The sequence below is a fragment of the Saimiri boliviensis genome, chromosome 8, assembly GCF_048565385.1.
Source record: "Saimiri boliviensis isolate mSaiBol1 chromosome 8, mSaiBol1.pri, whole genome shotgun sequence".
In the NCBI taxonomy this organism is placed as follows: Eukaryota; Metazoa; Chordata; class Mammalia; order Primates; family Cebidae; genus Saimiri; species Saimiri boliviensis.
The window spans coordinates 24,354,114-24,379,780 of NC_133456.1; the positions used below are offsets into that span (position 1 = coordinate 24,354,114).

The 25,667-nt window shown below is 50.4% G+C and overlaps 1 pseudogene; it reads right to left on the bottom strand.

Annotated features, from left to right (window-relative positions):
* Positions 1 to 5,029: 5,029 nt before the first annotated feature.
* On the bottom strand, positions 5,030 to 5,120 carry LOC120367282 (small nucleolar RNA U13; annotated as a pseudogene).
* Positions 5,121 to 25,667: the final 20,547 nt, after the last annotated feature.

A 25,667-nucleotide genomic window follows, 5' to 3' on the forward strand; every position in this document is an offset into this window, starting at 1 on the left:
TGCTCCCTCTGCCTGGGTTTCTGCTGCCCCCTGTCTCAAAGTCTCCCCTCCCTCTCTCTGGCTCCATCCCCCCATCCTCTGCCTGCCCAGCACCCATCTCCTGGTCATTTAAGGTGTAGCTCAGGCTGTAATCCCAGCACTTTAGGAAGCCTGGGGCAGAGGATCACTTGAGCCCAAAAGCTTGAGGCCAGCCTGGGCAACATAGTGAGGCCCCCGCCTCCAGCTCCACCAAAAATGTAAAAGGAAGAAAGAAAGATGTAGCTCAGGCATTACCCACCTCCAGGTAGCCTTCCTGATGGCGCCATACCCAGGTGCGCTCAGGGGCAGCCTGCGTTCTCCAGGCATCAGAAGCTGCCTCCCCGGGGTAATGGTCCCAGGTCAGCTCCTGCAGGAGTCCAGGCACAGGATGACAGTGGGTGCATCAGGACTGAGGAGCAGAGATGCAGAGAGGCAGACAGCTTTGGGACACAGTTGGCAAGATCAGTGGGATTTGCTGCAGGGTGGCTGTCAGGGTGCAGGGGAGAATTCTGGACCAGCACTGTCTTCATCTCTCTCTTCCCTCCAAACCCAGGAGAGCAAATGAGGCAGAAGGACTTGTGGGCCCTTCTCACCAGCTCCATCCTCAGGAACTTGAGGACCATCAATTTCCATGGATGGCTGGGAGGGAGCCTTTCTGGAGGGAGCCTTTCTGGGAGGGAGTCCTGGGCATCCGGGGCCAGCAGCTGGGCACCTTGTGGACCTCCCGTCTCCCCTTCTCCGTGTTGCTGGTGTCCTTCCAAGCGTCTACATTTCTGGTGATGTCACTCTAGTCTCTATACTGAGCAGGACTGGGGAAGGAGTGTGGGGGTCAGGGGGTGAGTTACATGGAGCCTCCCAGATCCTACCACCCTGTCCATCAAAACCCACACATTCTGGATCCTGTTCTCTCGGGGTTCCTGCTGCCTTCTGCCTGAACAAATTAATCACATCATTCTGGTGAAGGTGGCAGCGGGTGATGAGGTCTGCTGTTCTGAGAGTTCCAGGCTTCTACTGATGTGGGAAGGAGAGTTCAGGTGCAGGTGGGCTGCAGAGGTAGAATCCAGGGTCTGAGTGGCTTTCCTGCTGCTGGCCAGCAGATGTACACAGCCACCCTGTCACTGACATGATCCTTGTCCTGCCATTCTGTCAGAACAATCTTCCTGAAGCACAGCTTTTGGAAGAATTTAAACATGTTGATACATAGACCAGGCACAGTGACTCATGCCTGCCATCCCAGCTCTTTGGGAGGCTGAGGTGGCTTGAACCTGGGTGGCGGAGGTTGCAATGAGCTGAGATTGTGCCACTTCACTCCAGCCTGGGCGACAGAGCAAGACTTTGTCTTAAAAGCAAAACGAAACAAAACAAAAAGACCACAAATGGCACCAACACCTAGAGCCCTCCAGTGCCGTCCTTCCCAGGAGTGTCCCCAGGCTCAGCCCTCCTGTCTATCACCTTCACAGAGAGGCCTTTCCTGACCACCTTCACCACCACAGCACCCCTGCTCATGCTAGTGCACTCCACACCTGCACCTGACTTCTCTTTCCTTTTTTATTTTTGAAGACAGAGTCTTGGTCTGTTCCCCCGGATGGAGTGCAGTGGCACAATGTCAGCTCACTGTGACCTCCACCTCCCAAGTTCAAGCAATCCTCCCACCTCAGTCTCCTGAGTAGCTGGGATTACAGGCAGGTGTCACCACACCTGGCTCTTTTTTTTTTTTTGTACTTTTAGTAGAGATGGCATTTCACCATGTTGACTAGACTGGTCTTGAACTCCTAACCTCAAGGGATCCATCCACCTCAGCCTCTCAAAGTGCTGGTATTACAGGTGTGAGCCACCACACCTGGCCGTACCTGCTTTAGTATTTATTCTTCACAGCGCTCTCCACCTGATGTGCTGTCTGTGTTAATGGTTTGTTTATGGATCACCTGTCTCTTTTCCCCTCGTTAGAATGATGGATCCATTACGAGAGCAGCAACTCTGTTTTGCTCATTGCTGTTTCCCCAGAGCCTGGAACCCTGCCGGGTATATGATAACCAGGCAGTAGTTATTAGTGGAATGAATGAATGTAAGAATGAATAAATGGCCGGGTGCTGTGGCACATGCCTGTAATTCCAGCACTTTGGGAGGCCGAGGCGGGTGGATTGCTTGAGGCCAGGAGTTCGAGACCTGCCTGGACAGCATGGTGAAACCCTATCTCTACTAAAAACACGAAAGTTAGCTAGGAATGGTGGCACACACCTGTAATCCCAGCTACTCGGGAGGCTGAGGCAGAGAATTGCCTGCACCCAGGAGGTGGTGTTTGCAGTGAGTCAAGATCTTGTCACTGCACTCTAGCCTGGCAGAAAGAGAGAGATGTCTCAGAAATAAATAAATAATCATTAGAAAAAAAGAATGAAAGACAAGAAGGCCTAGACAGAAGAAATAAGTTACAGTAATTAATAGTGCACAAGGGAAATTAAAGGGAGAATTTATTTGAATATTTCAAGATAGCTAGAAGAGATGGATTTTTGTGTTCCCAAAACAAAAGATAAATATTTGAGGTGATGACTGTCTCAGTTACCCTGATTTGATCATTATATATTGTCTACAGCTGGGGTCCCCCAACACTCCTCGCTATGGATCAGTAGCAGTCAGTAGCCTGTTTTTCTTTCTTTCTTTTTTTTTTGAGGCAGAGTCTCACTCTGCGCAGTTGTGCAACCTCAGGTCAATGTAACCTCCACCTCGAGGTTCAAATAATTCTCCTGCCTCAGCCTTTTGAGTAGCTGGGATTACAGGCAGGTACCACCACACGTGGCTAATTTTGTACTTTTAGTAGAGACAGGGTTTCACCATGTTGGCCAGGTTGGTCCTGAACTCTTTACTTCAGATGATTCGCCCTCCTCATTCTCCCAAAGTGCTGTGTTTACAAGTGTGAGCCATCATGCCTGGCCGTTTTTTTTTTTTTTTTTTTTTTTTTTTTTTTTTTTTTTTTTGACACGGAGTTTCACTCTTGTTGCCCAGGCTGGAATGCAATGACATGATCTTGACTCACTGCAACTTCCAACTCTTGGATTAAAGCGACTTGCCTGTCTCAGACTCCCAAGTAGCTGGGATTACAGGTATGAGCCACCATGCCAGGCTAGCTTTTGTATTTCTGGCAGAGACAGGGTGTCTATGTTGTTCAGGTTGGTCTCTAATTCCAAACCTCAGGTGATATACTGGCCTCAGTATCCCAAAGTACTGGGATTACAGGCGTGAGCCACCGCACCTGGCTCACCTGTTAGGAACTGGGCAGGCATCACAGGTGAGCAGTGGGCCAGTGAGGGAGGTTTCATCTGTGTTCACAGCCACTCCTTATTGCTGGCATCACCACCCGAGCTCCACCTCCTGTCAGATTGTTGGCGTTGTTAGAGTCTCATAGGAGCGCAAACCCTACTGTAAACAGCACATGCGAGGGAGCTGGGCTGCGTGCTCCTTATGAGAATCCAATACCTGTTGATCTGTCACTGTCTCCCGTCACCCCCAGAAGGGACCATCTAGTTTCAGGAAAACAAGCTCAGGGCTGCCACCGATTCTGCGTTATGGTGAGTTGGGTAAGTATTTCATTACATATGACAATGTAATAATAATAGAAGTAGGCCGGGCGCAGTGGCTTATGCCTGTCATCCCAGCACTTCGGGAGGCTGAGGCAGGCAGATCACCTGAGGTCAGGAGTTCAAGACCAGCCTGGGCAACATGGTGAAACCCCATCTCTACTAAAAGTACAAAAACTAGCCAGACATGGTGGCAGGAATCTGTAATCCCAGCTCCTTGGGAGGCCGAGGCAGGAGAATTGCTTGAACCCAGGAGCAGAGGATGCAGTGAGCCAAGATCGCAGCATTTTGGGAGGCTAAAGTGGGTGAATCACCTGAAGTCAGCAGTTCAAGACCAGCCTGGCCCAGTGGTGAAACCCCGTGTCTAATAAAAATACTAAAATTAGCTGGGTGTGGTGGTAAGCACCTATAATCTGAGCTACTTGGGAGCCTGAGGCAAAAGAATTGCTTGAAACCAGGAGGTGGAGGTTGCAGTGAGCTGAGATCATGTCCTGCACTTCAGCCTGGGCGATAGAGCAAGAATCTGTCTCAAAAAAAAAAAAAAAAAAAAAAAAAAAAAGACAAGCCAGTTACAATGGCTTATACCTGTAATCCCAGAACTTTGGGAGGCCTAGGTGGGAAGATCACTTGAGGGTGGGAGTTTCAGGTAAACCTGGGCCACATAGCAAGACCCCATCTCTACAAAACGTTTTTTAAAAATTAGCCAGGCACAGTGGCATGTGCCTGTAGTCTCAGCTACTCAGGAGGCTGAGGCAAGAGGATTGCTGGAGCCCAGGAGGTGGAGGCTGCAGTGAGCCATGCTTGTGCCACTGCACTCCAGCCTGGGTGACAGAGTGAGACCCTGTCTCTCAAAAAATTCAGAGTAGAGAAAGGTATGAATTGTAAGTTCAAGCATGCCACATCTCAAATTTCCTTCAGAAGTGTTGATGCACGCCCCAAGAAATCTGCATTCATTTCCCAGCGCTGCCTTAACATAGTACCCTAAACTGTGTGGCTTCAACCACAGAGATTTATTCTCACAGTTCTGGAGGCCAGGAGTCTGAAATCAAGGGGTTTTTTATTGTTTGTTTGTTTTTCCTGTGAAGACTGTGAGGGAGGGTCTGTCCCAGGTCTCGCTCCTGGATTCTCAGAGCCTCCAGAGTTCCTTGGCCTGTAGGTGGTCTTCTGTCTCTGTCTTGACATTGTCTTCCCTTTGTAGTTGTCTTTGTCTACACATCCCCTTTTTATAAGGACACCAGGCACTCAGGATTAGGATTCACCCTCATTACCTCAGCTCAGCTTGATCACATGTGAAGAGCCTATTTCCAAATAAGGTCGCATCCACAGACCCTGCGGCGTAGGGCTTCAGCGTCTTTTGGGGAGACACAGGACAACGCATAACGCTATAGATTTGCAAATATTTTTAGTTTTCGTTTCTGGGTTTTATTTTTTCTTTTTCACATCAGATGGGTGACGTGATGATACCGTAACAAGTTTTGAGGAAAGCACATGTCATACAATAGCATGAAAACCCAACTGTCATGCTTGGGTTTTTTAATTTTAATTTTCATTTTTCTTGAGGCAGAGTCTTATTCTGTTACTTGGGTTGGAGGGCAGTGGTGCGAACATGGCTCACTGTAGCCTCGAATCTCCTGGGCTCCAGCGATCTTTCCACCTCAGCCTCCCAAAGTGCTAGGATTACAGGAATGAGCCACCATGCTCAGCTGTTCCCTATTTTTTGTTTGTACGTGGCTCTTTTTACTCAAAAATATACCTTTGCGGCTGAGCATGTTGGCTCACGCCTATAATCCTCATCACTTTGGGAGGCTGAGGCAGGTGGATCACTTGAGGTCAGAAGTTCAAGACCAACCTGGCCAACGTGGTGTAACGCCTTCTCTACTAAAAATACAAAAATGAGCTGGGCGTGGTAGTGCATGCCTGTAATCCCAGTGACTCAGGAAGCTGAGGCAGGAGAACCACTTAAAGGCAGGAGGCGGATGTTGAGTGAGCCACATTCATACTACTGCACTCCAGACTGGGTGGTGGAGCAAGACTCTGACTCAAAAAAAAAAAAAAAAGAAAATATACATACATATATCTATATACACACACACACCTTGGCAATCTTTTTATATATCAGCATTCACTGGTACAATTTAAATTCTATTGTAGATTTCATTTAGATTAATACAATCTAAATACTATTCTATTAAGTTCTATAACTAAAAAAAAATAGGCAATGCATTTAAATGATTCCAAGTTCAAAAGCTATGAAAGCGCATAGGACTGAGTCTCTCATATGGCAGCCAGTGGCATATGTGTTTATTGAAATCTAAGTGAGGCCGGATATGGCGGCTCATACCTATAATCCCTGCACTTTGAGAGGCCAAGTCAGATGGCTCACCTGAGGTCAGGAGTTTGAGACCAGCCTGACCAACATGGTGAAACCCTGTCTCTACTAAAAACGCAAAAAGCAGCCGGATGTGGTGGTGAGCCTCTGTAACCCCATCCACTTGGGAAGCTGAGGCAGGAGCACCGCTTGAACCCGGGGGACAGAGTTTGCAGTGAGCCAAGATCACACAACTTCGCTCCAGCCTGGGCAATGAAGTGAGACTCCATCTCAAAAAGGAAAAAAAAAAATTCTAAATGAATTAACATTAAAGAAAAGGAAAGATTTGGGTCTTTGGCTGTGTGGGCCACATTTCCGGTGCTCCACAGCTGCAGGTGGCCCTGAAACATGGTCCTCATTGCAAAAAGTTCTATTTGTTGGTGCCGGTGCAGCCTTAAAGCCACTCTCCCAGTCCTCCTGAAAGCCAACCGCTGTTAGGGTTGTTTTGGTGATTCCTTTCTGAGATGATCTTTGCACACCATCAGCATGTGGAGTTAATGTGCCACTTAAAAAAAAATCAGCATCTCCATGTAGTGCGAATGACCATGGAATAGGCCATGGAATGGAATATATTCAGCTAGTTTCATAATGAATGGCTCCTGAGCTTTTCCCAGGTTTCCTCTTAAAATTATTCTGTGAACACCATTCTCTCTGCAGAGTAAATTCTTAACAGTGGAATTAATTCCCTGACCGCAAGGTTTCTATGGTTTTCTCATTTCTTTCCTCTTTTCTTCCTTTTTCTTTTCTTTCTCTCCCTCCCGCTATTCCCTCTGTTTTCCTCTTCCTACCTCTTTCCCTCCCTTTCCTCCATGTCTTCTCCCCCTTCCCCCACCTTTTTTCTCTCTCCCCCACTGCCCTCTTTCTTTTACAAGGTCTTCTATGCACTGGCATGATCCTAGATCACTGCAGCCTTGAACCCCTGGGCCCAAGCTAGCCTCTTGCCTCAGACTCCCAAGTAGCTGGGAATAAGGCCTGTGCCACCAGGCCCTTCTATTTCTTTTCTTTTCTTTTGTGGAGATGGGCCTTACTATGTTTTCCAGGCTCATTTTCACCTTGGTGGTTTCAAGGGTTCTTACCCAAGCGTACCTGGATGGAACTTACTCACTTAAAGCTTTTGTCATTGTGTTGAAGTTCTGTGTCTGTCTCCTCCGTCCTGGGGAGAAGATTTAAAACTTCTATCCCCTTTTCAAGCAGATCGGTGACTTCAAAAAGTATACAAATGTTGGGAGGCGAGGTGGGAGAAACACATGAAGTCAGGAATTTGGGACTAGGCTGGCCAAGAAGGTGAAACCCTGTCTCTACTAAAAATACAAAACTTATTTTTGTGTGGTGGTGCATGCCTGTAGGCCCAGCTTCTCAGGAGGCTGAGGCAGGTGAATTGCTTGAATCTGGAAGGTGGAGGTTGCAGTGAGTCGAGATCGTATCACAAGATCAGGGTACAATAGCAGCTTTAGACTTGATCCTGCCAGGCATGACCACTGGGCACGTTCAGCGGTGGGTCTGCCGATTCTGTCTGTTTCCAGTGTCTTCTCAGGCCTGGTGTGAGCATCTGAAGCTGGGGCTGGATACCTTGCTGCATAAATACTTTCTCCACTTCCACCTGTGCCATCAGCCTGGGTGGGGAGAAGACCCATGTCAGGGGAGAGCTGTCTTCCTCCTAAAGCCCCACGTGTCTGATAGGTGAGACTTCTGCCTCGTTTCCAGAACTCCCAGGGGCCCTTGAACATCTTGTTATTTGCTAAATGTGCAAGCACAGATTGCCTTTACCTCCCCTCAGACCTTCCTGCCGCTCCCTATAGAGCTGTCTGAAGCCTGGAAATGTTTATTTGCCTTTGGAGAAATTCTAGTTCCATCTGCCCCAGACTCATCAAAATTACAGTAGAAGTCTGTGCTCTGTAACTTTCTGGAGCCTGTTCCAGCAGACAGGAGGTCCCTTCTTCAAGTCCTCTTTGTAACCCCATACAAGATGAGGAAGCTGCGTCAGATGAGCTCAGGAACGCAAAGTGCCAGAGCTTGGTTTCAACCTTGAATACCTGGGCCCAGGAGTTCGAGGCTTGGGTTCAACCTTAAAGTTTGTGGGATTTAAGATTGGTGTGGGAAGTGTTCTGTTTGGCATCCCCTACCCTGGTGTGTGGGGGTTGGGTCCTGGGTTGCCTGGAGAGCCCAGCTTACACCTGCTGACCTGACACATTTGTGACTAGTGTTCTCTTTAACTGCAAAGTGTTGTGGTTTGGGACAGAAATTCTGTGCTCACCCTGTTCACATGCATCCTGAGGAAGCTCTGACACCACCGCACAGCCTCTGATACACACTGAGAAAGCCGGCACTAGGATGTGCCTGTCAGCAGGAAGAGCTGTGAGCATCTACATCCACATGTAGACATATCTGTACACATACATTCATATACACACATCCATATATACACATCTTTACACACATCGACACACATCTACATAGACACATCCATGTACACACACATCTGAACACACACATCCATATCCACACATTCATACACATATCAGTGTATTTCCATATATCTGTATTCATACATATCTACACACATCCATGTACAGATAGATACATCTGTGCACAGATGCACACACATTTATACACACACATCTGTACACATGTTGGTGGGGATCAGGGAAACACAGCATTAAGTAATGGTCTGGTAATAGCGAATATTGTTTTGACATCATTTGGATGAACTGACCAGCTAGTGGCTATCAGAGGGGTGTGTGGGGTGTGTGTGCAGGTTGGCGGGGCCATCAAACACGGTATTTGTAGCTGCTCTTGGCTTTTCTAGAGGATCTCCCATGTGGGACCTTGGAGTGTAGTGAGCTGTCCCCTTGGCCCACCTGCCAGTGTCTGCACCAGTGACCAACAAAGTTCTGGCTTCACGGGCCTCAAGGACTTTGGATTGTACTGCAAGAAATGCTAGCGTGCCATCATTCAACGTGTCTGGTCACCACGTGGAGAGCAGTTACCAGCAGCAGGATGGGAGCCAGGAGAGCCAGGAGGATGTTGCAGTGAGACAGGCGAGATGACCAGGGCTGGAGCTGGTTCACAGCGGAGGTGACAGATGGAGTTGATTCTAGTCACATTCCATAGCGACAGTCCACTGCGTTCCTGATGGATCCAACGAGGGGATTGTCAAGGAGAGAAGAGGAGTCCTTTGTGTTATGTCTGAGTTTGTAACACAGATGTCTAATTTGAGAAATCTGGAGTTTAAAAAAATTGAGGAAGGGCTGGGCACAGTGGCTCATGCCTGTAATCCCAGCACTTTGGGACGCCAAGGAGGGCGGATCACTTGGGCTCAGGTGTTTGAGACCAGCCTGGCCAACATGGCAAAAACCTCATCTTTACTAAAAATAGAAAAATTAGCTGGGCACTGTGGTGTGTGCCTGTCATGTCAGCTATTTGGGAGGCTGAGGCAGGAGAATCACTCGAACCCGGGAGGCGAAGGTTGCAGTGAGCCAGGACCCCACCACTGCACTCCAGCCTGCACTCCTCCGTCTCACGAAAAAACAATACTGGGGAAGGATTGGCGTAGAAAGCCATTAGCTGGGCTGTCTCCTGCCCTCTAAGGTCCCAGCTTGTGTGGTCATGGCTGGGCCTGCTGGCCAAGCCTGTCATTCCAGGTGACACTACGGCCTTTTCAGGGCTAGAGTGACCCACAGCCACCCATGGTCAGCAAGGCCGAGTGGTTCTAGGCGCAGCTGGACATGAAACTGGTGACAGGAGCAGCCCTGTCATCTTTACAGGGATCCTCACACGGCAGACAGTCAGCAAGCTGGCCTCTCCGCATCACTGAGCCATCTGCTGAGTGACAGGTAGGAGATGAGACCCCTTGTGCCCCGTCTCCTCCATGGCCAGGCTAGGGTGTGGGCCAAATGCCTCCTGATGGTCCTCATCAACCCAGCCTCTCAATATCAACATCCAATCTAAGGACAGACGCAGGCTCAGTGTGAGCCCCCAGAACCTCCCCCAACCTCCAACTGTCTCCAACTGTCCCCACAAACCTTAAAATAGCAGCTTTTGGGCTTTTTATTCTCACCTACAATAGAAAACACATGTAACATTTTGACCTAAAATACACGGGGCATTTAAAACACACACACAGGCTGAGCAGGTGCTGGCCCTGTGCCAGAGCCGGGGTGGTGGCACCTAGGTGTGCTGCTTATGGGTTCTGAAAGATTCCAAGGTAAGGACAGGAGCTGGGGCTGGGGGCACTTGGAGCAGTGGCTGTTGACCATCTCATATGGGTGTTTGGGAGTCGTAACAGCCAGCCCATTTCCAGCTGTGTGTTCTGGATGACCTTCAGTGTTGCAGAAGCAGAAGCTTCAGAAGGTGAGATTTACCCAATAACCCATGATGTGTGGTTAATTCTTTTGTCATCTGTCCTGTTTTTCTTTCATTTTACTTTATTAGAGACAGAGTCTCACACCATTGCTGGGACTGGATGCAATGGTGCAATCTTGGCTCACTGCAGCCTCTGCCTCCTGGGTTCAAGCGATTCTCCTGCCTCAGCCTCCCGGGTAGCTGGGATTATAGGTGACTGCCATCACACCTGATTAATTTTTTGTATTTTTAGTAGAGACGGGGTTTCACTATGTTGCCAGGCTGGTCTTGAACTCCTGACCTCGGGAAATCTACCTGCCTTGGCCTCTCAAAGTGCTGGGATTACAAGAATGAGACACTGTGCCCAGCCTCATTCTACTCTATTCTTGTGCCAAGCACAGTGTCTCACACCTGTAATCTCAGGACTTTGGGAAGCCAAGGCAGGAGGATTGCTTGAGCCCAGGAGTTCAAGAGTGGCCTGGGCAATATAATGAGACCCTGTTTCTACAAAAAAAAAAAAAAAAAAAAAAAAAAAAAAAAAAAAACCCACAAAAATTAGCCACTGTGGTGGCACATGTCTGTAGTAACAGCTACAGCTACTTGGGAGGCTGAGGTGAAAGGATCGATTGAGCCTGGAGGTCAAGGCTGCAGTGAGACGTGATCAGGCCTGTTTGTGGGCTGTGTTGCAGGGCACAGGTGTTGACTCTTCAAGGAGCCCCCAACCCCAAAGCTCCTGGGGTATCCTGAGTCCCCTCTTTGCCTGGTCCCTGGGGGCTGACCCTTTCACCTGCCTTCTCTCTGTCCCTGCAGCACTGCTGGAAAGGAAGGAGGAGGATGGATGGTGGGTGACTGCCCCGGGTGCCAGTACAGCCTCCTGGGTAAGGCCCTGGGTGCCTGGCTGTGCGGCAAGTGGTGGCGGCAGGACCTGCCTTGTTTCCTGTGGCTGTGGCTCTGCAAGCTAAGATATGCTATCGCCGCAGGATTTTCCATTAGTCATTATGTGGGCTCTGAATAGGACTTAGTACCTGCTCATTAAAAAAAAAGGTGTGTCCATTGAGGGGACATTCATCCATCTCTTAACACCTCCCCATGGACAGGTTCTAATGGAGTGACAGGTGAAGCAGAGCACAGGGCTGGGGGGACAGCGCTGAGGCCAGTCTGAGCCCTCCTCCTCTTGGAGCCCTGGTGGAGGGCTGCCTGGCAGAGGAGGGCAGGGGTCTCTTGATTGATCCTCACAGCAGCCAGCACACGGTGCAGCACTAGCCAGAGGCTGCAGACAGAGTGGCTCAGACGACGCCTAAGGCTGGAGCTGGGCCATGAGCTCCACTGCACACAGATCCCAGCCTTCAGCCACAAGGTGAGTGCTTAGACCAGGGGTGGATGTCTAAAGAGAGCACCAGAGTTAGGGAAGTGGTGGTCTGAGTACCCCGAGGTCATCCCCAAAGAGATGAACTTGCTCTTAATAGCATAGCCATATAGGAATGGACTCAAGGCTGGCACTTCAGCTTCAGACTTATGTCTATTCATCCAGAGTTGCTTGAGGCCAGGAGGCAGAGGCTGCAATGAGCCAAGATTGTGCCACTATACTCCAACTTGGGCAACAGAGATCTTGTCTCTAAAATAAACTAATAATTTTTTTAAAAGGCCATGTGCAGTGGCTCACAGTTGTAATCCCAGCACTTTGGGAGGCTGAGGTGGGCAGATCACCAGGTCAGTAGTTTGAGACTAGCCTGGCCAACATGGTGAAACCTGATCTCTACTAAAAATACAAAAATTAGCCAGGCATAGTGGCGGGTGCTTGTAATCCCAGCTTCTCTGGAGGCTAAGGCAGGAGAATCGCTTGAACTGGAGGCGAGCTATGGGAAGCACTGGGAAAAGGGCAGCCACAAGAGTCACCTCTGAGTCAGCCAGACTTTCAAGAATGACTCAGGGCCCACCCTGAGCAATCACTTTATGGAGATGAGCCCAGCTTGGATGGTGGGAGCTAGGGAGCCCCTCATGGCTCTGGCTGCAAGGATGCAGGCAGCTGAAACTCAGCCTTGGTGACTTTCCCTTTTGCATCTCTAGCCGCACATCCCGAGGGGTGAGAAACGTTTGTCACAGTGCCAAGGATGGTTAGGAGGCCTTGGGAAACGCAGATTTCCAATGGCAAAAATGCATTTTGGAAACAGTAGTTTGCTTTTAGTTTTTCCCAGAGGTGGGTTCTTTTGCAGAGTTAGGAATGATGGTGTGCTTGGCAGCTGAACAGGTGCTGGTTCTTCTACGGCACACATTTCACCTTGTACATTTTTTTTTCCTTTTACACATCCAGTCCTGCAAATGGTGATTTTTTTTTTTTTTTTTTTTTTTTTTGAGATGGAGTCTCGCTCTGTCACCAGGCTGGAGTGCAGTGGCACGCTTGGCTCACTGCAACTTCTGCCTCCCCTGTTCAAGCGATTCTCCTGCCTCAGCCTCCTGACTAGCTGGGGCTGCAGGCATGCACCACAATGCCTGGCTCATTTTTGTATTTTTAGTAGAGATGGGGTTTCACAATGTTGGATAGGATGGTCTTGATCTCTTAACCTCATTATCTGCCCGCCTCAGCCTTCCAAAGTGCTGAGATTGTAAGTGTGAGCCACTGTGCCTGGCCCAACCTTTTTCTTGGTCTACTATCTCATTCTTACAAGGTCTCCAAGCTGATAACCCTTATGCCTGCTGCCTCGGTTTCTTCAGTCTTCCGCCTGGTTTGAGGGCACAGCCTTGTTTCTGTGAAGCTCACTGCCATAGGGTGTCTTTCTGGTTTCATGATGAGCTCTCTGTGGCCATGTGGTCGTTAAACGCTCACAGCCGCTGCCCTGACTGCCCTCCTGGCAGGACTAGGAACTTGTGGCCTCTCCACCATCCGGGGCTAAGACCCTGCCCAGCACCAGGGCGGGCATCCCTGACTGGCTGTTGAATGTCACCTCCTCATCCTCTCTGCCGTGCCAGAGTCCCATGGCCACCCAAAGAGCAGTGAATTTCAAAGAGTGCTCCAGGACTCGGCACACAGTGCTGTTTGCAGCTGTGAGTGACTACAGTGAGAGGAGACAGGAGTGTCAGCACAGGGAAGGAGGGCTGGGGCAGAGTCCAGGGGGAACCAGGACCAGCACCCAGTGTCCTCTCCCAGTCCCAGCACCTTCACATGGGATGCACTTGGCTGTCCCAGCACTATGTCACCCAGGGTGTTTAGTGGGGGCTGCCACATTGGCAGGTGCTGCTTGGCATGGACCACACTGTCAGACTCCTAGGAGACAAGCAGGGGTCCAGTATAAACCATGTTTGTGCAAACAGTTCAAGTGCAGAGAGTCTCATATCACTTCTAGGAGTGGTGGGAACTCTCCCCCAGTCCAAGTTCCCAGACAACTTATGAGCAGGCCATGCAGAGGCGGCTCGGGTCTGCTGTGACAACTCGCCTGCAATCTTCAGTGCCTTCTGCTCTATTCCTTTTCCCCCACTCCCCCGACCATCTTAATCCTGGGAACGGGCCCTATCTCCTCGAGGCACAGAGGCCTCATGGTGGGTGGTGGCTGCCCGTTACGAGGCCCCAAGGAGGCCTACCTGCAGGTGGTGTGCTGGGAGTGGGCAGAGGAGACCATGTGGTGGCTGCAGGTCCAGGTGCCCAGGATGCCAGGCAACGGAGGGGTCCCAGGCCCAGCAGGATGGCCCTGGGGACCGTGAAAGGCACCCTGGAGCCGGTGAGTGAGAGCAAGGATGGGGTGTGGCTGGCAGTTGTGGATGACTGAGACAGTTCTCACTGTCCCTTCCCTCTCCAGGTGGCCCACCAGATGCTGTCCTGGGCTGAGGCCACGTTCTCATGGGCACTGAAGAGGCTCTGTAAACCCCTGCTGGACCTGTAAGGCCTCGCACCCAGGTAACACAGGGTTGGGAGTGGTGCATTCAGTGTTCCTGCCACATATCGGGTGCAATGCTGAATGCTTCCACATGCTGACTCACTCCTCTGACCGCCCTGCACAGAGGCTTCTTCACTCCCCATTTCAGAGAAGAGGAACCTGGGGTGTCTTCCTCACTCCACAGAGACCTCATGAGCATGGTCCTAGTACAGGCAGGATTTTAGGAGCTGTGCAGAGGAGCGCAGTGGGCGAGGCTGACCCCTGCCTTCAGGAAGCTCAGCTTTACTCAGACACGAAGCCCAAGAAATCATCTACAGCAGGGTGTGCACCGCTCCCTGCAGAGAGCCTGAGAGTCGCCTCTGAAGCACGCCATTCTGCTGTCACATTTCCTTGCTTTTGTTTTGTGATCTTTTGAGATGGAGTCTTGCTCTGTTGCCCAGGCTGGAGTGCAGTGGTGTGATCTCAGCTTATTGCAACCTCTGCCTCCTGATTTCAGCACCCAGGCTTGGCAAGGAATGGTTTTTCTGTGTGGGACTCACATGGAGGCCTAGGGCTCCCTAATGTCTAAGCAGCATGCTGATGTTATAGTAAACAGCCTGGTCTTCAAGCGATTTTCATGCCTCAGCCTTCCGAGTTGCTGGGACTACAAGGGTGTGTAATGCTGCACCTGGCTAATTTTTTTTTTTTTTTTTTTTTTTTGGCCTTTTTAAGAGACAGGATTTTGCCACTCCAGGCTGGTCTCAAACTCCTGACTTCCGGCAATGCAACCTCCTTGGTCTTCCAAAGTGTTGGGATTATACGCAGGAGCCACCACACCCAGCCTGTTTTGTAATCTTTTAAATGAAAGCTCTTCTTTCTTGCAGGCTGTGCAGAAGCCAGCCATGGACTGGGTATAGTCCACTGCTCATTTACCACCACTGAGGCATACATCAGGTGGCAAATAATAGAGAAGTAACATGGGCGAGATGGCCAGCTTTGAGAAGGTACAGTTCAAGAGCCATGGGGCCAGTGTGGGAAAGAGAGCTCCAGGTGGGGGCACCACTGCATAGAGGCTTGGGAGAGTTTTGAGATGGAGTCTCATTCTCTGTCACCCAGGTTGGAGTGCTGTGGTGTGATCTCAGCTCACTGCAACCTCTGCCTCTCAAATTCAAGTGATTCTCCTGCCTCAGCCTCCCAAGTAGCTGAAAATACAGGCATTCACCACCCTACCTGGCTAATTTTTGTATTTTTAGTAGAGAGAGGGTTTCACCGTATTAAGCAGGTCTCAAAAGCCTGGGCTCCAGAGGCTTGGTGCTGGGATTACAGGCATGAGTCACCTTGCCTGGCCTGTTTGAATAGCAAGGTGGCAGGACTGATGCAACTGGGAGGGACTAGCTCAGATGCTGCCTGCTGCAGGGTCTCTGGGCACCCCCAGCCTGTGGGCACAGCAGCAGAGCAATGCAGGGATAGGTACTGTGGGGGCACAGGGAAGCCTGCAGAGGCTCGTGCCATCACGATACCAGGCCCAGAGCTTACTGGACTTCCTAAGGTTCTAGGGGGCTAAGGCTGAGACTGCACATCCTGCTTTTGTCTAGAATATAAGGCCTGGCCTAGCAGAGGAGTACAGTGGGTGGTTTAGGGCTTGAGGCCAGCTCCCTCCCTGTGGGCTCTGCTGGAGCACGAGGCAGACCTATTACAGCTGAAAGGGCACTAATTGAGTTCAGACTCGCCAGTCAGGGGTGACCTGCAGCCAAAGGCAGTGCTGGGGCAACCAGCTCTGGGGTCCTGGGGAGCTTTTGTGCGGCTCAGGTGAGTCTGCTAACCTCTGTGGACCCGGCTTCCTCCACTGTGAAATGCAGGTAATGGGACTTGCTCACATGGGTAAGGGGCACGTACTGTTCTTAATGCATGAGGGAGCCCCTCATGTCCATGGGGGAAGCCACAGTACCCAGGCTTGGCAAGGAGTGGTTTTTCTGTGTGGGACTCCCTAGAAGCATGGGTGCAGTCATGTCTAAGCAGCACGCCAATGTTGTAGAAAACAGCCTGGTCTTCAAGTTGTGTGTGTGACCACAGGCTTCTCTGTGTTCCTCAGTTCTGAGAGCTGACCAGGGCACTGGTAGTGCTGCCCTTGGGATGCTGGCCCTGGCCATCAGGTGCCTGGCTGTGCACCATCAATGGTCCTTCCCTACCAGGGACATGAGCACCCCCCAAGGCACAGCTCAGGGGCCACACTGGCTGGACGGGTCAGACCTGCTCCTTCACAGGCCATCTCTTCCTTATCTGGAAGACGGCAGTTCTGCAGAACACCGCTGTCATGTTTGAGGGAGCCGTTGGCCATCCGCTTAGTTTTTTGCCCCCAGTAGCTTGCTTGAGATTAAATGGATGACTTGTATGATGTGTGTGGGTTTTTTTTTTTTTTTTTTTTTTTTGAGCCTAGGTCTCTGTTGTCATCACTGGAGTGCAGTACTGCAATCTTGGCTCCCTGCACTCTTGACCTCCTGCGTTCAAGCGATCCTCCTGTCTCAGCCATGCAAAGCACTGGGATGGCTTAGCACCACTGTGCCCGGCCGATCTATGAATTTTAAGTGCACAGTTCAGTGACTTCTAGTTTACTCAGTTGTGCATGCCTCACCCCAATCGATTTTAAAACGTTTTTATCATCCTAAAATAAAACCCTGCAGCTACCAGTCTGCCTGCTGTGTCCATGGCTGTGCCTGCTCTGGACATCTGCTATAAACGGAAGCATAGAATATGTGGCCTCTGAACCAGGCTTTGTTACTTAGAACAGCACTTTTGTAGCTGGTCTCAGGACTCCATTCCTTGTTAGGGCTGAACTGGCCCATAGCCTTTCAGCTCATGTCATCCTGAAGCTGGCAGGGGAGCACTGGGCCTCTGGCTGCTGCACCAGGGGAGGGGGACTACTGGCCTCAGGGCAGGCTAAGCCGGGGCTCTGGCATCGGGGTGTCCAGAAGGCATTAGGCTGCCACTGCGGTGGGTAGAGCTGGCTCCACTCACCCTGCCTTTGGGGCTGCTTCTCCCCAGACCATGCCCTGGTGGCTGGGGCCCAGCATGTGGTGACTTGACAGCTGGGTGTGAGACCTCAGTGTCCAGTGCAGCAACATTCTTCTGGCCCAAGACTTTGCTCCCAACACATTCTCCCTGATGCTGAGTTAGACAGGCTCGGGGCTCATGGCCTTGACCATGGAGCTGAACCTCATGATTCTCATCTCCTACCCCAGCCTGCAGGGGAGGATGAGAGGTCTGAGCTTCCCCCAGGGACCTGTGCCTGTGGCAGGTCACCTGGGGGGATGGCCCTTTCAAGCTTTCCCCTGGCTGTGGGTCAGCCCTCCTGCCCACCCGCTCTGACCCACAGGCCTACAGGATGTACAACTCCTCGCTGCTGGGGGAGAGCTGTCCAGACCTCCAGCTGCCCCCTGCCATGACAAGGAGGGACGTCCCCAGGATTGAGCTGGCCAGTGAGGACGGGGTCTCCATCTGTGACATGCCCACCGGCCTCTGCAGCCTCACTCTGGGCCTCACCCCCCAGTGAGTCTGGGCCCCCGTGGGGTTGGCCCCACCACCTAGAGCCTCTTTGGGATGCACCATTCTCAGCTTCCAGTGCGACAGGTCCCCAGGCTCTAGGCGGCCACTGTGGTTGAGATGATGGCACCAAGGCCCCGGGCTTTCTGCCCCCATCCCTGGGATATGCAGCTCCAGGGTGGAGTTGGCCCTTCTGTGATCCCTCTGCCAAGGAACACAAAGGGCAGGCCTGGATTCCAGCCACTTGAGCTGAGGACATGGAGAGGTGATAAGGGGACACATGCTGTCCTCAGTCCCTGTGCTTTCCTCTCCCTCCTCTGATGAGGGTTTGGAGCTAGAACCCTGGGCTCTGGGAGTCCAGGGTGGAAGGATTCTACCAATCCTCCCTGTGCCTCAGGTTTGTCTCTCATACAGATCCCTTGGGGGAGGATCACGGGCTCTCGGGACCTCCTCAGCTTCCCTCTGCCCCACAGGCATATCCGCTGGCCTTCTGGGCACCAACGACAATGAAGCAGGCAATGATCTGATGTTGCTGGACGGCTCTGTGGCCCACAGCCTGGAGGAGCTCAGCTGGGCCTGGCAGGTGAGCAGGTGCACCTGCCCTTCCTCCCTCTGGCCGAGGCTCTTGAGGGCTGCTCACTGCAGAGTCCCAGGAGGGGCAGGTGGCCTGCTGGCTCTGCAGAGGTCTTTACAAGCCCAGGGTTGGGGGGAGTCTCCTGCTGAGGCCAATGTATGTGGGGGAGCCACGTGGTCCAGCAGGAGGCCTGAGTCTTGTGTCTGTCCCACCAGGTGGATAGTGACTGCAGGGCCACCGAGAAGACTCAACAGGCCTGCCCAGGACAGAGCTCCGCCTGCTGGGCCTTCTTCCAGGACCCCCGCTCAGGGAACTGCTTCTGGGTGGTGAGTGTGAGCCTCGCCCCTGGGGCACAGAAAGCCTTTCCCCCATCTAGCTTACACTCCTCCTCCTTGCCACTCCCCAGGATAGGAACAGTGACTAGGTGACCCTGGTTTCAGGTAGACCCTGCACCATTCCTTAGCCTGTGTGTGCAGGACCCTGTGGTACCTGGGAGCTCCAGCCTGCCTGCACTCTGGCAGTCGCCTACATGCACCTGTTTGCCCACAGCTTTGTGTCCCTGGTCCCTCCTCCACAGTGTGGTAAGCCACCCCAGCCGGCTGGCACTCTGGCCCCTGTCTGGCATCTGCCTTCCAGCTGGAAGAAAACCCGTGTCTGACTCTCTCACACTCTGTCTCTGTCTCACTCTCACTGTCTCTGTGTGTCTGTCTTTCACTGTGTGTCTCTGTTTCTCACTGTCTGTCTCTCACTGTCTGTTACACTGTCTGTTTCTGTCTCTCTGTCTCTGTCTGTCTCTCTCTCACTGTGTGTCTCACTGTCTGTCACTGTCTCACTCTGTCTCTATCTGTCTGTCTCTGTCTCACTCACTGTCTCACTCTCACTCTGTGTCTCTCACTCTGTCACTGTCTCTCTCACTGTCTCTCACCCTGTGTCTCACTCTCACTCTGTCTCTGTCTCTGTGTCTGTCTCACTCTCTATCTCACTGTCTCTGTCTCACTCTCACTGTCTCTATCACTGTCTCTCACTGTCTGTCTCTCACTCTGTCTCTGTCTCTGTCTGTCTCTGTCTCTCTGTCCCTCACTCTCACTCTGTCCCTCACTCTCACTCTGTCTCTCACTCTGTCTCTGTCTCTCACTGTCTCACTGTCTCACTGTCTCACTGTCTCACTGTCTCACTGTCTCACTGTCTCACTGTCTCACTGTCTCACTGTCTCACTGTCTCCGTCTCTCTCACTCTGTCTCTCTCTGTCTCACTATGTGTCACTCACACTCTCTATCTCACCCTCTCTGTCTCTGTCTCTCTCTGCCTCTGTCTCTGTTTCTCTGTCTCTCTCTTACTCTGTCTCTCTCTCTCTCTGTCTCACTCTGTTTCTCTGTCTCTGTCTCTCACTCTGTCTCTGTCTCTCACTCTGTCTCTATCTGTCTCTGTCTCTCTATCTCTGTCTCTGTCTCACTCACACTCTCTCTCTCACTCTCACTCTCACTCTGTCTCTGTCTCACTCTGTGTCTGTCTCTGTCACTGTCTGTCTGTCTCTCACACTCTCTGTCTTTGTCTCTGTCTCTCACTCTGTCTCTCTCACACTGTCTCACTCTCTCACTCACTTGCTCTCTCTCCTCTGTCTCTCTCCTCTGTCTGTCTCTGTCTCTATCTCACTCTCTCTCACTCTGTCTCTGTCTCTCTCACACTCACTCTCACTCTCTCATTCTCTATCTCACTCACTCTCCTCTGTCTCACTCTCACTCTGTCACTGTCTCTCTGTCTGTCTCACTCTCACTATCTCTCACTGTCTCTGTCTCTGTCTCTCTGTCTCTCTCTGTCTCTGTCTCTATCTCACTCTGTCTGTCTCGCTCTCACACACTCATCCACTGTCTCACTTTCTCACTATCTCTCACACTCACTCTGTCTCTCTCACTCTCACTCACTCTCTCATTCTCTATCTCACTCACTCTCCTCTCTGTTTGTTTCTCTCTGTCTCTGTCTGTCTCTGTCTCTATCTCACTCTCACTCTGTCACTGTCTGTCTCTGTCTCACTCTCTCTCTCACTCTGTCTCTGTCTGTCTCTGTCTCTCACACTCACTTGCTCTCACTCTCTCCTCTGTCTCTGTCTCTATCTCACTCTCTCTGTCTCTGTTTCTCGCTCTCACACTCTCACTCACTGTCTCTGTCTCTCTCACTTGCTCTCACACTCTCACTCACTCACTGTCTCTCTCACTCTGTCTCACTCTCTCTCTCTGTCTCACTCACTCTCACTATCTCACTCTCTGTCACTCTCCTCTCTGTTTCTCTGTCTCTATCTCACTCTCACTCTGTCTCTGTCTCTCTTTGTCTCACTCTGTCTCTCTCTCTGTCTCTCTCTCACACTATCTGTCTCTATCTCACTCTCACTGTCTCTGTCTCTCTTTGTCTCACTCTCTCTGTCTCTCACTCTGTCTCTGTCTCACTCTCACACTCTCACTCACTGTCTGTCTCTCTCACTCTATCTCTGTCACTCTCCTCTCTTTGTCTCTCTCACTCTGTCTCTGTCTGTCTCACTCTCACACTCTTTCTCTCTCTCTCACACTCTATCTCTGTCTGTTTCTATCTCACTCTCACTCTGTCTCTCTCTCTGTCTCTCTGTCTCTCTGTCTTGCTCTCACACTCTCACTCTGTCTCTGTCTGTCTCTCTCACACTCTGTCTCTGTCTCTCACCCTCACTCTGTCACTCTCCTGTTTCTCTGTCTCTGTCTCTCTGTGTCTGTCTATCTCACTCTTACTCTGACTCTGTCTCTGTCTCTCTTTGTCTCACTCTCACTGTCTCTGTCTCTCTCACTCTCACTCTGACTGTCTCTGTCTCACACTATCTCTCTCTCTCTGTCTCGCTCTCACACTCACTGTCTGTCTCTCTCACTCTGTCTCACTCTGTCTCTCACACTCTCTCACTCTCTATCTCTGTCACTCTCCTCTCTGTTTCTCTGTCTCTCTATCTCACTCTCACTCTCTGTCTCTGTCTCTCTCACTCTGTCTGTCTCTGTCTCTATCTCACTCTCACTCTGTCTCTCACTCTGTCTCTGTCTGTCTGTGTCTCTCTCACTCTCACACACTGTCTGTCTGTCTCTGTCTCTGTCTATCTCACTCTCACTCTGTCTCTCACTCTGTCTCTGTCTGTCTCTATCTCACTCTCACTCTGTCTCTCACTCTCTCTCTGTCTCGCTCTCACACTCTCACTGTCTGTCTCACTCTCACACTCTCTCACTATCTCTGTCACTCTCCTCTGTTTCTGTCTCTCTATCTCTCACTCTGTCTCTGTCTGTCTGTCTCTATCTCACTCTCACTCTGTCTCTCACTCTGTCTCTCACTCTGTCTCTCACTCTGTCTCTCACTCTGTCTCTCACTCTGTCTCTCACTCTGTCTCTCACTCTGTCTCTCACTCTGTCTCGCTCTCACACTCACTCTGTCTCTGTCTCTCACTGTCTGTCTCTGTCTGTCTCACTCTCACACTCTCACTCTCCCTCTCACTCTCCTGTCTGTTTCTCTGTCTGTCTCTGTCTGTCTCTATCTCACTCTCACTCTCTGACTCTGTCTGTCTCTGTCTCTCTCTTTGTCTCACTCTCACTCTGTCTCTCTCTGTCTCACACTATCTCTCTCTGTCTCGCTCTCACACTCACTGTCTCTCTCACTCTGTCTCACTCTGTCTCTCACACTCTCTATCTCTGTCACTCTCCTGTTTCTGTCTCTCTGTCTCACTCTCACTCTCTGTCTCTGTCTCTCTCTGTCTCTCTCTCTGTCTCTGTCTCACTCTCTCTCACTCTGTCTCTCTCTGTCTCACTCTCACACTCTGTCTCTGTCTCTCTCACTCTCACACTCTCTGTCTCTGTCTCTATCTCACTCTCACTCTGTCTGTCTCTGTCTCTCACTCTGTCTGTCTGTCTCACTCTCACACTCTCCCTCTGTCTCTCTGTCTCACTCTCACTCTGTCTCTCTCACTCTCACACTATCTCTCTCTATCTCACTCTCACTCTGTCTCTCTCTGTCTCTATCTCACTCTCACTCTGTCTCTCACTCTGTCTCTCTGTCTTGCTCTCACTCACTCTCTGTCTCTCTCTGACACTCTCTCACTCACTCTGTCACTCTCTTCTGTCTGTCTGTCTCTGTCTCTATCTCACTCTGACTCTTTCTCTCACTCTGTCTCTTCTCTGTCTCTGTCTCACTCTCACACTCTCACTATCACTCTGTCTCTGTCACTCTCTCACTCTCTCTTCTCTGTCTCTGTCTCTCACTGTCTGTCTGTCTCACTCTGTCCGTCTCTGTCTCTCACACTCTGTCTCTGTCTCTGTCTCACTCTGTCTCTGTCTCTCACACTCACTCTCCTCTCTCTCCTGTCTGTCTGTTTCTGTGTCTGTCTCTCTCACACTCTCACTCTCCTGTGTCTGTCTCTGTCTCACTCTCACTCTGTCTCTCACACTCACTCTCACACTCACTGTCTCTCCTCTCTCTCCTCTGTCTCCTGTCTGTCTCTGTCTCTGTCTCTCACTCTGTCTCTCTTACACACTGTCTCTCTCTCTCTGTTTCACTCTCTGTCTCACTCTGTCTCTCACTTACTCTCACTCTCTCTGTCACTCTCCTCTGTCTGTTTCTCTCTGTCTCTCTGTATCTCACTCTCTGTCTCTCACTGTCTCACTCTCACACTCACTGTCTCTGTCTCTCACACTCACTATCTCACTCTCATGTCTGTCTCTCTGTCTCACTCTCACTCTGTCTCTCACTCTGTCTCTCTCTGTCTCTGTCTCTCTCTGTCTCTGTCTCTCTCTGTCTCTCTCACTCTGTCTCTCTCACTCTGTCTCTCTCACTCTGTCTCTCTCACTCTGTCTCTCTCTCATTCTGTCTCTCTCTCACTCTGTCTCTCACTCCGTCTGTCTCTCTCACACACTCACTGTCTGTCTCACTCTGTCTGTCTCACTCTCACTGTGTCTCACTCTCACACTCTCACACTCTGTCTCACACAGTGAGAGTGAAAGAGACAGACAGAGACAGAGTGAGAGACAGACTGAGAGTGAGTGACAGAGACAGACAGACAGAGACAGAGAGAGACAGAGTGTGAGAGTGAGACATAGTGAGACAGAGACAGAGATGGAGACAGTGAGAGTGAGATAGAGAGTGAGTGAGAGACAGAGACAGAGTAAGAGAGAGACAGAGTGAGAGTGTGAGACAGTGAGTGAGACTATCTCTATCTCTGTCTTTCTGTCTCTGTCTCTCTCTATCTCTCTCTGTCTGTCTCTCACACTCTCACTCTCTCTCACCAGGGTGGACAAATAATTGTCATTCAAGGAGCTAAGAGTCAAAACAAAGTATTTATAGCTTGACACAGCATGGATGTGTGTCCCCCTCCAAATCTCACATTTGTTAGAGGAGGTACATCCCTCATGGATGGCTTAGCATCCTCCATTTGGTGAAGGGTGAGTTCTTGCTCTATTAGTTCACATGACAGCAGTTTGTCTATAAAGAGTCTGGCACCTCCTCTTTCTCTTTGCACCCACTCTTGTTTCTCCCTTGATTATAAGCTTCCTGAGGCCTCTCTAGAAACCAAGCAGATGCTGAAGCTGTGCTCGTACAGCCTGTAGAACTGTGAACCGATTCTCTCTTATTTATGAACTGCCCAGGCTGGAGTGTAGTGGCACAATTTCGCCTCACTGTAACTTCCACCTCCCAGGTTCAAGCAATACTCCTGCCTCAGCCTCCCAAAAATACAGGCAGGTAGTTTTGTAGAGATGGCACTTTGCCCTGTTGGCCAGGCTGGTCACGAATTCCTGACCTCTGGTGATCCACCTGCCTCGGCCTCCCAAAGTGCTGGGTTTACAGGTGTGAGCCACCACGCCCAGCCTCAGTACGGTTTTGGATGTCCACCAAGGTTTAGGGAAAATGCTCAGTTCCTATTTTCCCTCTGCTCTCATACCACAAAAATCATCATCAACACAGAAGATGACCTCTGTGAGCAAATGTATGGAGGTTTGTCCCCACTACCAGGGTGGACCTCTAATTCAGTTCTAACACTAGCTACCTTGAGATTCTTCAGCCAGTGCTGTGTATGATTGCCACAACCAAAGTCCCAATAAAAGGGCATAGAAATCAGTGGCAATAAGAGGAGTGGACTTCCAAAAGCTTCAGATGCCAGAGTTAGTAGCTGCCATTCACAGATGTTTAAAACTTAACAAATTCAGAAGAGAAAATTGATCAATTGGAAAATACGACAAAGGAAGGATGAAATAAGAGGGTCCAAAATGTCTCAAAGAAATTCCAGGCCAGGTGTGGTGGCTCATCCCTGTAATCCCAGCACTTTGGGAGGCCAAGATGATTGGATCACCTAAGGTCAGGAGTTCAAAACCAGCCAGGCCAACATGGTGAAATTTCATCTCTACTAAAAATACAGAAATTAGCTGGGTGTGGATGTGTGTGCCTGTAATCCTAGCTACTCGGGATACTGAGGCAGGAGAAATGTTTAACCCAGAAGGTGGAGGTTGCAGTGAGCTGAGATCTTGCCACTGCACTCCAGCCTAATGACAGAGTGAGAGTCTGTAAAAAAAGAAAAGAAAAGAAAAAAATTCTAGAATAAGAACAGAGACAGTACCCAGGACCCTTTAGAGTCAGGAGGCACAATCCCCAATACAGTAAATCCATCCATGCCTAGACCCATCAAAACACAATTGCAGAAAAGACAAAGAACAGGTCCTAAAAGCTACTGAGGAGGGTGGAAAGAAGGAAGGACATGTTGACAATTGCTTTCCCACCAGCAGCAGCAGAAGACAGTGGAGTAAGAGAAAGTAAGCATGAGGTGAGAGTTCATACCCAGCTCAACACTTAATAAAATAACCTCTCAGCACTGATCCGTCTAGAGATCTCTTTACCACCAATGGACACTTACTCAAGGGACACATCCACATGTTCATTTATGTACTTTCTGTGTCAGCTTTCCTGCTACAGGGGCAGAGTATATGCAAGGGAGACCTCATTTTTGTTCTCTGAAAGACTCAGGAAGATGGAAAAATAAGGCACAGATTGGGAAAAACATTTACTAACCACCTATCAGACCAAGGACTCATTTCCAGAGACTCATCTCTAGAATACATAAAGAACTCAAAGCTTAAAAATAGGCCAGGTGCAGTGGCTCACGCTTGTATTCCTAGCACTTTGGGAGGCTGAGGCGAGATGGCTTCAACCAAGGAGGTCAAGGCTGCAGTGAGCCATGACTACACTCCTGGCTGCATGACAGAGTGAGAACTTGTCTCACAACAAAACCTCCAAAGTAACAAATGGGAAACAAATGCATGATCAGTGTTTACACTCCCAGTCATAGAGAAACAAGGTAGTGCTACACACCTGAGCTCCAGTGAGTTCTGGCATGAGTTGGTGAGTTGCAGGGACTTCGCAGCATA